At 35.2% G+C, this 14,123-nt stretch overlaps 1 non-coding gene across 1 annotated transcript; it reads right to left on the bottom strand.

Annotated features, from left to right (window-relative positions):
* Positions 1 to 6,317: 6,317 nt before the first annotated feature.
* Positions 6,318 to 6,421, bottom strand: LOC118898651. The gene has a single exon (XR_005020792.1). It is a non-coding gene; the product is annotated as a U6 spliceosomal RNA (small nuclear RNA).
* Positions 6,422 to 14,123: the final 7,702 nt, after the last annotated feature.

Raw genomic sequence — 14,123 nt, 5'->3', positions numbered from 1 at the left:
ACAATAGAAATCAGATGTTCTTACACACACAAACACACACAAAAGATAAATATGTGAGGTGATAAACATGTTAATTAACCAGATAGATGATGGGAATTCTTTCACAATGTATATCTATACGTATACATATGTATTTATCTAATCACCATGATGTATATATACTATAAATATCTTACAGTTTTGTCAATCATACCTCAATAAAGCTGAATTTTAAAAATAAAATAAATAATATTGCACTACATAATTTCTGAGATTCCGTTCAGCTCCTCTTTTTATAAAGTAAATACATTTTGTTTTCCCAAATTGGAAATCTTTTGCAACTCATGACACTCATATCAGTTAATTCAAAGAGTAATTGTCCCTGCCAAGAGGAACTGTAATAATTTCACCTTGAATATCAAAATCCAATAGGAAGCTAACTGTCTTGGAATCAAAAGACTCAAAGACATTCAGTGTCACTGAAGCAAACATCAAATGCAACACCAGGAAAATATTTGATCATGAGCCATAAAGATCTGTTTTAAGCCATTAATTATATTTAGAAGGAGACAGTAAACACAATTTGCTTTCAAGTTTTATATCTTCAACACACTCATTTTCTTAGATGTTAATATGAAGAGACGTAAATAGCCCAGGAACTACTTTTTGAAACATAAACTATAAAATTAATGGTCTCTGCCAAAGATTTTCACATTTCTCATCGTGATAAACAAATTGGACATAAAACAGCCTGGCTGGATGTGTCTTTGGTGGTAGAGGACTGTGTGAGTGGGGAAAGTATTGAGTAGTGGGGAGTGATATAACCTTTATTTAGAAAGGAGGAACAGAGAGGAAAATAAACAAAGAGTGCATTAAATTATATTGGTCTAAAAATGACAAGTGTTCATTAGAAAACCTGAGACGCACAAGCCAAGACACTCAAAGTCATGGTTTCTTTGTAAAGTGGATACATGAAGGTTTCACTTTAAAAATAATACCATGGGTGGGGTAAAAAGGAGCCAAATATAAAAGATGTGAAGTAGGAGAGTGTCAATTTGTAGCTGAAGGCTCACTAAGGTGAGGGCATCTGCCAGGGTAGACGGATTTGTAATTGATTTCTCTCCTTTGCAACCTACATATCATGCAAAGGACAGCATGTGCCAGGATTACATACACTTTATGAAGCAAATCAGATACCAAATTTTTTGTAAGAACACATAGTAAAGAAAACATGTCAAACACATATTAAAACATACATTTATTTGTTTCCTTTTTTGCAAAAAATAAAAGATATATGTTACATAGACAAATGTTAATTTTCTAGTATTTAGTATGTAAGGAAGGAAGGTACACAAAGATAGTGTATATACAAGGGTACATTTGTTTTTTAACAAATTTATTGGAGTATAATGGCTTTACAATTTTGTGTTAGTTTCTGCTGTATAACAAAGTGAATCAGCTATAGGTACACATATATCCCCATATCCCCTCCCTCTTGCGTCTCCCTCCCACCCTCCCTATCTCACCACTCTAGCTGGTCACAAGGCACCAAGCTGATCTCCCTGTGCTATGCGGCTGCTGTCCACTAGCTATCTATTTTACATTTGGTAGTGTATATATGTCAGTGCCACTCTCTCACTTCACCCCAGCTTACCCTTCACCCTCCACGTTTCCTCAAGTCTATTCTCTACGTCTGTTTATTCCTGCCCTGCTCCTAGGTTCTTCAGAAATTTTTTTTTTTTTTTTTTAGATTCCATATATATGTGTTAGCGTACGGTATTTGTTTTTCTCTTTCTGACTTACTTCACTTTGTATGAGAGACTCTAGGTCCATCCACCTCACTACAAATAACTCAATTTCGTTTCTTTTTATGGATGAGTAATATTCAATTGTATATATGTGCCACATCTTCTTTATCCATTCATCTGTTGATGGACACAAAGGTTGCTTCCATGTCCTGGCTATTGTAAATAGTGCTGCAATGAACATTGTGGTACATGACTCTTTTTGAATTATGGTTTTCTCAGGGTATATGCCCAGTAGTGGGATTGCTGAGTCATATGGTAGTTCTATTTTTAGTTTTTTAAGGAACCTCCATAATGTTCTCCATAGTGGCTGTATCAATTTACATTCCCACCAACAGTGCAAGAGGGTTCCCTTTCCTCCACACCCTCTTCAGCATTTATGGGTCATATATATTCTGATGGTGCCCATTCTAACCAGCGTGAGGTATTACCTCATTGTAGTTTTGATTTGCATTTCTCTAATGATTAGTGATGTTGAACATCCTTTCATGTGTTTGTTGGCAATCTGTATATCTTCTTGGAGAAATGTCTCTTTAGGTCTTCTGCCCACTTTTGGATTGGGTTGTTTTTTTTTGATATTGAGCTGCATGAGCTGCTTGTATATTTTGGAGATTAATCCTTTGTCAGTTGCTTCATTTGTAAATATTTCCTCCCATTCTGAGGGTTGTCTTTTCACTTTGCTTATAGTTTCCTTTGCTGTGCAAAAGCTTTTAAGTTTCATTAGGTCCCATTTGTTTATTTTTGTTTTTATTTCCATTTCTCTAGGAGGTGGGTCAAAAAGGATTTGCTGTGATTTATATCATGGAGTGTTCTGCCTATGTTGTCCTCTAAGAGTTTTATAGTGTCTGCCCTTACATTTAGATCTTTAACCCATTTTGAGTTTATGTTTGTGTATGGTGTTAGGGAGTGTTCTGATTTCATTCTTTTACATATAGCTGTCCAATTTCCCCAGCACCACTTATTGAAGAGGCTGTCTTTTCTCCACTGTATATCCTTGCCTCCTTTATCAAAGATAAGGTGACAATATGTGAATGGGTTTGTCTCTGGCTTTCTATCCTTTCCATTGATCTATATTTCTTTTTTTGTGCCAGTGCCATACTGTCTTGATTAGTGTACCTTTGTAGTATAGTCTGAAGTCCAGGAGCCTGATTCCTCCAGCTCCATTTTTCTTTCTCAAGATTGCTTTGGCTATTCAGGGTCGTTTTGTGTTTCCATAGAAATTGTGAAATCTTTTGCTCTAGTTCTGAGAAAAATGCCATTGGTAGTTTGATAGGGATTGCATTGCATCTGTAGATTGCTTTGGGTAGTATAGTCATTTTCACAATATTTATTCTTTCATTCCAAGAGCATGATATATCTCTCCATCTGTTTGTATCATCTTTAATTTCTTTCAACAGTGTCTTATAGCTTTCTGCATACAGGTCTTTTGTCTTCTTAGGTAGGTTTATTCCTAGGTATTTTTTTATTCTTTTTGTTGCAATGGTAAATGGGAGTGTTTCCTTAATTTCTCTTTCAGATTTTTCATCATTAGTGTATAGGAATGCAAGAGATTTCTGTGCATTAATTTTGTATCCTGCTGCTTTACCAAATTCAATGATTAGCTCTAGTATTTTTCTGGTAGAATCTTTAGGATTATCTATGTATAGTATCATGTCAACTGCAAACAGTGACAGTTTTACTTCTTCTTTTCCAATTTGGATTTATTTTATTTATTTTTCTTCTCTGATTGCTGTGGCTAAAATTTCCAAAACTATGTTGAATAATAGTGGTGAGAATGGGCAACCTTGTCTTGTTCCTGATCTTAGTGGAAATGGTTTCAGTTTTTCAACATAGAGAATGATGTTGGCTGTGGGTTTGTCATATATGGCCTCTATTATGTTGAGGTAAGTTCCCTCTATGCCTACTTTCTGGAGTGTTTTTATCATAAATGGGTGTTGAATTTTGTCAAAAGCTTTTTCTGCCTCTGTTGACATTATCATAAGGTTTTATCCTTCAATTTGTTAATATGGTGTATCACATTGATTGATTTGCATATATCATTGGATATTGCATTCCTGGGATAAACCCCACTTGATCATGGCATATGATCCTTTTAATGTGTTGTTGGATTCTGTTTGCTAGTATTTTGTTGACAATTTTTGCATCTATGTTCATCAGGGATACTGGCCTGTAGTTTTCTTTTTTTGTGACATCTTTGTCTGTTTTGGTATCAAGGTTATTGTGGCCTCATGGAATGAGTTGGGAGTGTTCCTCCCTCTGCTATATTTTGGAAGAGTTTGAGAAGGATAGGTGTTAGCTCTTCTCTAAATGTTTGATAGAATTCGCCTGTGAAGCCATCTGGTCCTGGGCTTTATCTTGTTGGAAGTTTTTAAATCACAGTTTCAATTTCTTACTTGTGATTGGTCTGTTTATATTTTCTATTTCTTCCTAGTTCCGCCTCGGCAGGCTGTGCATTTCTAAGAATTTGTCCATTTCTTCCAGGTTGTCCATTTTATTGGCATATAGTTGCTTGTAGTAATCTGTCATGATCCTTTGTATTTCTGCAGTGTCAGTTGTTACTTCTCCTTTTTCATTTCTAATTCTATTGATTTGGGTTTTCTCCCTTTTTTTCTTGATGAGTCTAGCTAATGGTTTATCAATTCTGTTTATATTCTCAAAGAACCAGCTTTTAGTTTTATTAATCTTTGCTATCATATCCTTCATTTCTTTTGCATTTATTTCTGATCTGATCTTTATTTCTTTCCTTCTGCTAACTTGGGTTTTTTTTTGTTGTTGTTCTTCTTTCTCTAATTGCTTTAGGTGTAAAGTTAGGTTGTTTATTTGAGATGTTTCTTGCTTCTTGAGGTAGGATTGTATTGCTATAAACTTCCCTGTTAGAAGTGCTTTTTCTGCATCCCATTAAGTTTTGGGTCATCGTATTTCCATTGTCATTTGTTTCTAGGTATTTTCTGATTTCCTCTTTGATTTCTTCAATGATCTCTTGGTTATTTAGTAGTGTATTGTTTAGCCTCCATGTGTTTTTATTTTTTACAGATGTTTCCTGTAATTGATATCTAGTCTCATATTGCTGCTGTCAGGAAATATACTTGATACTATTTCAATTTTCTTTAATTTACCAAAGCTTCATTTGTGACCCAATATATGATTTTTCCTGGAGAATGTTCCATGAGCACTTGAGAAGAAAGTGTATTCTATTGTTTTTTGATAGAATGTCCTGTAAATATCAATTAAGTCCATCTTGTTTAATGTGTCATTTAAAGCTTGTGTTTCCTTATTTATTTTCATTTTGGATGATCTGTCCATTGGTGAAAGTGGGGTGTTAAAGTCCCCTATACTATGATTGTGTTACTGTCGATTTTCCCTTTTATGGCTGGTAGCATTTGCCTTGTGTATTGAGGTGTTCCTATGTTGGGTGCATAAATATTTACAATTGTTATATCTTCTTCTTGGATTGATCCCTTGATCATTATGTAGTGCCCTTCTTTGTCTCTTGTAATAGTCTTTATTTTAAAGTCTATTTTGTCTGATGAGAATTGCTAGTCCACCTTTCTTTTGATTTCCATTTGCATGGGATATCTTTTTCCATCCCCTCACTTTCAGTCTGTATATGTCCCTAAGTCTTACGTGGGTCACTTGTAGACAGCATATATACAGGTCTTGTTTTTGTATTCATTCAGCCAGTCTATGTCTTTTGGTTGGAGCATTTAATCCATTTACATTTAAGGTAATTATCTATATGTATGTTCCTATTACCATATTCCTAATTATTTTGGGTTTGTTATTTAGGTCTTTTCCTTCTCTTGTGTTTCCTGCCTAGTGAAGTTCCTTCAGCATTTGTTATTAAAACTGGTTTGGTGGTGCTGAATTCTCTTAGCTTTTGCTCCTCTGTAAAGGTTTTAATTTTTCCATCAAATCTGAATGAGATCCTTGCTGGGTAGAGTAATCTTGGTTGTAGGTTCTTCCCTTTCATGACTTTAAATATGTCCTGCCACTTCCTTCTGGCTTGCAGAGTTTCTGCTGAAAAATCAGCTGTTAACCTTATGGGGATTCCCTTGTATATTATTTGTTGCTTTTCCCTTGCTGCTTTTAATATTTTTTCTTTGTATTTAATTTTTGATAGTTTGTTTAATATGTGTCTTGGCTTGTTTCTCCTTGTATTTATCCTGTATGGGACTCTCTTCACTTCCTAGACTTGATTGACTCTTTCCTTTCCCATATTAGGGAAGTTTTCAACTATAATCTTTTCAAGTATTTTCTTAGTCCCTTCCTTTTTCTCTTCTTCTTCTGGGACCCCTATTATTTGAATGTTGGTGCATTTAATGTTGTCCCAGAAATCTCTGAGACTGTCCTCAATTCTTATCATTCTTTTTTCTTTATTCTGCTCTGCGGTAGTTATTTCCACTATTTTATCTTCCAGGTCACTTATCTGTTCTTCTGCTTCATTTATTCTGCTATGATTCCTTCTAGAGAATTTTTAATTTCATTTATTGTGTTGTTCATCATTGTTTGTTTGCTCTTTTTCTTCTAGGTCCTAAAAATAAGGGGCTTCACGAATTTGCATGTCATCCTTACACAGGGCCCATGCTACTTTTCTCTGTATTGTTCCAATATTAGTATATGTGTTGCTGAATTAGCACTGCAAGGGTACTTTTTTAATACATACAGATACATATCTATAGATAAGATTTCCATTTTCCCAGAGGATTCAATTCAGTTTGTGTTTATTTTAATACAGATGTCTATCATCTATTGTAGGAAAACCATCTGGAAAATAGATTAGGCCTATCTGAAGTATTTGAGGGACTGAATTTTGCCAATTATTTGTGTGCATATGAATTTTCCTGTGTTAATAAATGTAGTGGAAAGTTACCTTTAAAAATGAATGAATGAACGAATGAATGAGTACAAATAAATAGTAGAAAACTTCCCCAGTAACAAACCACACCTGAGTGAATATTAATTACTTAATGGGATATTTAAAAGCTTATCTGTACATCCAAAGGATCACAATATCCAAGCTCTCTCTAGTGCTTACCATGCACTAGACTTGGTTCCAATCATCTTATGCAGATTGGAGCCTACTGTGTGTGTGAAGTCACCGCCGGCCCTGTTCATCCTCCATATCCTTCATATTTAATATATTGAATAACTACCATGTGGCCACTAAAGAATGAGCATGGTGAAAAGAGATGGATGGATAAACAGGACTCATCACAGACAGAGATTTAATCTCAAAAAAGAGACGAAGTGGGTTTTATCCAATAGTTGAGTTTCTCACAGATGGAGAGGAGATTTAGAATATTCCAATTAATGAAATTGTGGAAAGATACCAATTGCTGTCAGGCATCTTCCTGGTCCCAGATGGGAGCATGAACCTTGTGAAAGCCTAAATGATTGGCATGGCTATCCCCATGCCAGACAAGGGCATTTCATTTCTGAGAGTTTAAACAACTTGAATAAAACCGTGAATGTTGACAAAAACAGAGCCAGATTTGAAACAGAATCCATAAAAATCCTAACTCTACCTTCTTTTGTTAGGAAAAATATTATTATTGCTGGTAGGCTGTGTAGTGACTAGAACAAGTCTGTGTCTCAGACCCTGCATTTGGTGTAGTTTTGAAACCATGTACAAGCCCCTGTGTCCTTGTTTTTGAAGTAAAAGGCTGACTCAGGAGGTAATGATTAGAAAAGGTGAAGATGTAGAAACAAAGAATAGCTTTTGGGCTGGGAAACTGGTAACAATTTCGACTATAAGTCAGCCACATGCAGAGTCACTGAATTCCCATTTCCCTGAGGGATACATATAAAGGCCTGACAGAGATTCCTAAGTTGTTTTTACAGGAAGCAGTCCCCCACCAGATGAAAACTACTGACCTCAAAAACATAGACCCTAGACTGGTTGGAACCAGAAGGCTGATGATGCTGACTCCTGATTACCTCACCATGTGCTGATCACACCCTGCTCCTTAAAACATTACTATAAGACTCCTCACTACCCGCTCCAGGATGGGACACATTTTGAGGGCATTACCCTGCTGTATCCTCCTTTGCTTGGCAAAGCAATAGAGCTCTTCTTTTCTGCTTCACCCAAAACTCTGTCTCTGAGATTCAATTCAGTGTAGGTGCACAGAGGCCAGGATTCCGCAACAGTGTGAGCCCTTGGGAGGGTGTGAAATTGACTTGGGCCATTCTTGCCAGGCTGCCTAATATTACACATGATAGACTCCCTGAGTAAAGGTTTTGTGTGGGCAGGGGGTTTGGAGGTGAGAAGGATATGGATGAAAATAGCTGGTTTCTTCTCTGTTTTCTACCTTGTGATTCTTCTCTCTCCCCCATGTACTGGGTACCACAGGAAAGGTCTTTTCTGACTGCTGTGGTTGTTTTGGGCACTTTTGTCTCACATACACTCCTCCACCTTCCCCTCTGCTCTGAAGTTCAGGGTAGCCAACACTTGGTGACAGCACATCCAGTAAGAGGATGACCTCTGGCAGGTCTTGGCCAATGGAAAGCACTGGAAAAATATTAAGACCAAGAAAAAGGGGAAAACCATGGTATTTCTTTCCCTTCTCTTTGTCGCAGGTGACATTTCTTCTGTAGCCCCATCTCCTGTTTAATAGGCCCCCCAGGGTTCTAGTGTCTGCCTCGTGACCCAGGATCTTGGGCTCAACATCCCAGACTCCATCCAGTGCCCCTAGAGGTGTTAATGACTTTCACTATTGTTAGCCCTCTGGGCTCTTCATTGCCTCCTATCAGGATCTCCAATTCCCTTTTGGTTTGTTTCCTGGTTGGCTCCTGGCAATATGGTTGGAACAGATAGAATCTGCTATGCAGACCGGATTCTGATTGAGGATTCTTTTTGCTTCATGGGTGCTGGAGTTCCCTGAAAAGTGTAGCTTCTTGACCTCTTCTGTGATGGCTACAAATGTACCCTGTGAGCTCCCGGGCCTAAAAGCCTGTCTCATCAGGCAATTTCTGCTAAGGTTAACTATCAAATATCCCTCTTTTCAAGATGACTTAGTTCTTTTCAAAATGCAAGTTCTATTCAACATGACCCAGTCAAGTTGCCATCTGTGGGATACAAAACCAGCCCATTATAAAACAAACGTTTACCTTTGCCCAAAATAGTTAGAAATGCTGCTTGCTCCCGAGAAGGCCCCTTCAGAATCTTGAGTCATCCTCGCAAAAACAGACTTCTTCAAGATTCTGTATGGCATTACTTCACACTCCAGAACTCCAAAGGGTAAAGGTGAAGTTCTGGGAGGTTTTCCTTGGAGCTCCCCACATGGGTATCAAGGTGCAGGGAAATCGCCCATTGTGTTGTTCAAGAGGGTTTGTGGGAGATGAGAGGCCATACAGCATGCTAACAACACTTTGAAAAACACCTAACGCCTAATAGCTGCCACTCTTCTGGAAAAACAAAGTCAAAGACAAATGAAAAACTGGGTAAACCTTTGCAATAAATACTACAGATAAATAGTATCATCTTTAATAAATAAATGGCCATATAAATTAAGATAACTCCTTCATCATTGGTCTAGCACTTTGCTTTGGAATATTTGGCAAATCTTGTTTTGTTCTTAGTCTAAGAATTGTAATCAAAAACAGGAGACTGAAAAAAAAAAAAAAAAAAACAGGAGACCAAGCATCCCATTCTATCATCCATCCTGCATAGTTTTAAATTAATTTCTTGCATAAGTTATATTTGAACTATTCAAATAGGTATATAGTAAAATATATGTATCCTTCCAAGCTTCTTGACCATCCCTGAAACCTCACTCCTATGAAGGTACCCCTTGCTATTGGTTTCCTGTGTCCATCCAGGGATATTCTATGCATAGAATATGAAATGTATGTTTTAAACCAATGTTGCATATTATACTAATAGTGCTATCCCCTGTTTTATTTTTAATTTCTATTGTAGACCTTGGAGATCCATCCACACCAGAATGTGGATTTCTCAGTCTTCCCCACAGCAGCATGATATCTAGTTACATATATTTGTCATACAATCTTTAGACCAGTAGTTTATTTATTTATTTATTTATTTATTTATTTATTTATTTATTTATTTATTTAACATCTTTATTGGAGTATAATTGTTTTACAATGTTGTGTTAGTTTCTGCTGTACAACGAAGTGAATCAGCTATATGTATACATATATCCCCATATCTCCTCCCTCTTGCATCTCCCTCCCATCCTCCCCATCCACCCCTCTAGGTGGTCACAAAGCACTGAGCTGATAACTCCGTGTGATGCAGCAGCTTCCCAATAGCTATCTATTTTACATTTGGTAGTATATATATGTCAATGCCACTGTCTCACTTCGTCCCAGCTTACCTTTCCCACACCCCATGTCCTCAAGTCCATTCTCTACATCTGCATCTTTATTCCTGTCCTGGCCCTACGTTCATCAGAACCTTTTTTTTTTTTTTTTGTATTCCATATACATGTGTTAGCATATGGTATTTGTTTTTCTCTTTTTGACTTACTTCACTCTGTATGACAGACTCTAGGTCCATCCACCTCACTACAAATAACTCAGTTTTGCTTCTTTTAATGACTGAGTAATATTCCATTGTGTATATATACCACATCTTCTTTATGCATTCATCTATCGATGGACACTTAGGTTGCTTGTATGTCCTGGCTATTGTAAATAGAGTGGCAATGAACATTTTGGTACATGACTCTTTCTGAATTATGGTTTTCTCAGGGTATATGCCCAGTAGTGGGATTTCTGGGTCGTATGGTAGTTCTATTTTTAACTTTTTGAGGAACCTCCATACTGTTCTCCATAGTGTCTGTATCAATTTACATTTCCTCCAACAGTGCAAGAGGGTTCCCTTTTTTCTACAACCTCTCCAGCATTTATTAAAGCCAGTAGTTTATTGATGGACATTTAGATTGCTTTCATTTTTGCTAATACACATATATACTCAATATGCAACCTGTACCTTTGTTATTATGCATATCGTATTAGCAGGACACATTCATGGAAATCCAAGTGCTGTGTTAAAGTTTATGTGCATTTTAAAAGTGTATAAATGTTGCTAAATTGCCCCAACAGGGAGTTACCATGTTACACTTCAGGAACATAAGAGAATTTCTGTTTCTCTATCAAACCATGAAGTGTATTATAAACTTGTTTGAAATTTATTACTCTAAGCGAAACTGATATTCCATTATAATATTAATTTGAACATTTCTTTTTAAAAAAAAATTATTTATTTATTTATTTTTGGCTGTGTTGGGTCCTCGTTTCTGTGCGAGGGCTTTCTCTAGTTGCAGCGAGTGGGGGCCACTCTTCATCGCGGTGCGCGGGCCTCTCACTGTCGCGGCCTCTCTTGTTGCGGAGCACAAGCTCCAGACGCGCAGGCTCAGTAGTTGTGGCACATGGACTTAGTTGCTCCGTGGCATGTGGGATCTTCCCAGACCAGGGCTCAAATCCGTGTCCCCTGCATTGGCAGGCAGATTCTCAACCACTGCGCCACCAGGTAAGCCCTGAACATTTCTTATTTTGAGTGAAACTGGGCATTTTTCAGGTACCTAACACCATTCGTGTTTCATTCTTTAACCTGTTTATTCACATCATTTGCCATTTTCCTAAGAGGTTCATTAAATTATCCTAATAACTCATAAGGCTGTTTATTTATTAAAGATGTTATCCACACATCTGTACTATGTATTACAAAGATTTCCCTGGAGTTTTAATTTATCTTTTGACTTTGTGGTTTTTAAATGTGCAAAATGCTTTTTAAAATTCAAATTTATAAAACTTCAATAATTTTGAGTTTCTGTTATATTTTGAAAGTTCATGTTAGATCATAAAAAAACATTTTTACCTAAAATATTAGATAATTTTATTTTCCACGTTTAAATTTTGTTCTATCTGGAATTAATTTTGCTGTGTGATGTCTATGCAATGTCTCAACATCATTTATTTGGTAAAGTATCTTTAGGACACTAAAATTTCATTATCACTTTCATAGACTCAATTTCTGTATTTATTTAAGTATATTTCTGGACTTTACATTTGTTCCTCTAGTGTTTTATTTATTTATAGATTAGCATCCTATTTTTAATTACTGTAGCTATATAGTTGCTGTTGGTATCAGCCAGGGCTAATTTCTGCTCACAACTCTTCTATTATAGCCATACTTTTCCTGCTTATTAACGAGCTGAGCTTTTATTTATTTATATTGGTTAGGAATAGTTACTCTAGTTCTTTAAAAATCCTGCTGTCAATTTAATTAGGAATTCATTACACGTGTATATGGATTTAGGAAAAATGGGAAACTTTATGATATTGTTTTCTTATGTAAGGAGTGAGTATGCCTTATTTTTTTTCATTTTTTGTTCCTCAGAATAGAATTTTGAAGTTGTGTTTGTATAGCTCTACTGTATTTCTCATTAAATTTACTCCTATTTTAAAATTTGTATTTTTAAAAATATTATGAAATACTTTAAACAAAATGATGTATTAACAAACATATTGAACAACAATTTACCCACACCACCCAGCTAAAGAAATGATTCCATATCAATACAGTAGAAGCTTTATGTCAACACTTTTATGTCTAGCATTTTTCATTTATAATATTTTTGAAATGTATCTATGTTATAGTAGATCAGGAGTTGGTTCATTGTTATTGTATGAATAGGCCACATTTTGTTTATCCATTTTCTAGTTTTTGACTACAATGAATAATGCTGCTATGAAATCTGTGTGCATGCCTTTTTGTGGACATATCCACCCCTGCCCCCACCAAGTAAATTCCTAAAAGTAGAAATGAAAATTTATGTTTAGACCTTTGAAAAATTATCAAATGTTTTCCATTGTAGTTGTACCATTTTACATTCCTACCAGCAATGCATGAAGGTTACAGTTTATCTATCTCCCTTCCAACACTTTGTATTTTCTGTCTTTTTTATGAAAGGCATTATAGTTGATATATAGCTGTAACTCACTGCAGTTCAATTAACATTTTTGTAATGAATATTGATTTGGGTCATCATCTCATGTGATCATTAGCCATCTGTGTATCTACATTGGTGAAATCTCTATTCAAATCATTTGTTCACTGTTTAATTGGGTTGTTGTTTTGGTTATTGAATTGTAAGATTTTATATACTCTTGATACAAGTCAGATATATAATTTGAAAATATTTTCCCCCATTCTTAGGAGGCTGTGGTTTGCCTTTTCATTTTATTCATGGTGTCTTTTGAAACAAACTTTTTTCTTTCATTATTATGTAGTTTAATTTATGGAATTTTTCTTTTATAAATTGTGTTGTTTCTAAGAACTCTTTGTCAAATGCAAGGTCAGAACATGATCTCATATGTTTTCTTCTGGAAATTTTATTTTTATGTTGGTCTGTGTTCTATGTTGAATTAATTCGGTGACATAAAGATCTAAGTAATTGTTTATGCATGTGCATATAATTATACCAATATCATTTGTTAAAAATACTGTCTTTTTCCAATTGCATTGTCTTGGCACCTGTGTCAAAAATCGATTGTAAGAGTTCAATTCTGTCCCATTGATTTATATGTTTAACTTTATATCAAGACCACTTTTTCTTGAACAAAATAATTGTTTTATGCATGAAAACTGTGTAGTGTAATTCTTCAAATTTGTTTTACTTTTTCAAAATTGTTTGGTTTTTTCAGGTGACTCATAATGTCTCATATATTTTAGAATCAGTTTGTCAACTTTTGCAAAAAATGCGTTTAATATTTTGATATGGAGTGCATTGAATTTGTGGATTGTTTTGGAGAGAATTGTTGATTTTGAAATTTTTAGTCTTCTAATTCATGAACATAAAAATATTTTTCATTTACTTTTATTTTAAATTTCTCTCAGCAATGTTTTGGAGTTTTTCATTTAGATCTTATTTTATTAAATTTATTTTCAAGTATTTTTTTTTCTTTTTGGAGGCTATTTTGAATGGAATTGTTTCCTTAATTTTATTTTTGGATTATTCACTGATAATGTTTAGAAATAAAATTAATTTTATATATTCATACTATATCCTGCTACTATAATAAACTTGTTTTTTTAAAGCATTTTTTCTCATTAGTGTATTAGTATTTTCTACTTACAAAATTATGTCATTTGTGAATAGAGTTTTTTTTCTTTCCTATAGTGATGACTTTCTCTCCTCTCTCCCTCCTTCCTTTCCTTCCTTTCTTCCTTCAACATTATTTCACTGCCTAGAACCACAGCACAATATTGACCAAAAGTAGCAAGAGCAGGTATCCCTAGCTTCTTGCTGATATTAGGGGAAAAACATTCAGTCTTTCACCATTAAGTAAAATTTTAGCTATCGGATTTTC

The sequence above is a fragment of the Balaenoptera musculus genome, chromosome 7, assembly GCF_009873245.2.
Source record: "Balaenoptera musculus isolate JJ_BM4_2016_0621 chromosome 7, mBalMus1.pri.v3, whole genome shotgun sequence".
In the NCBI taxonomy this organism is placed as follows: domain Eukaryota; kingdom Metazoa; phylum Chordata; class Mammalia; order Artiodactyla; family Balaenopteridae; genus Balaenoptera; species Balaenoptera musculus.
Note: the sequence above shows the minus strand (reverse complement) of the source record. Positions and strands in the feature narration are given on the sequence as shown.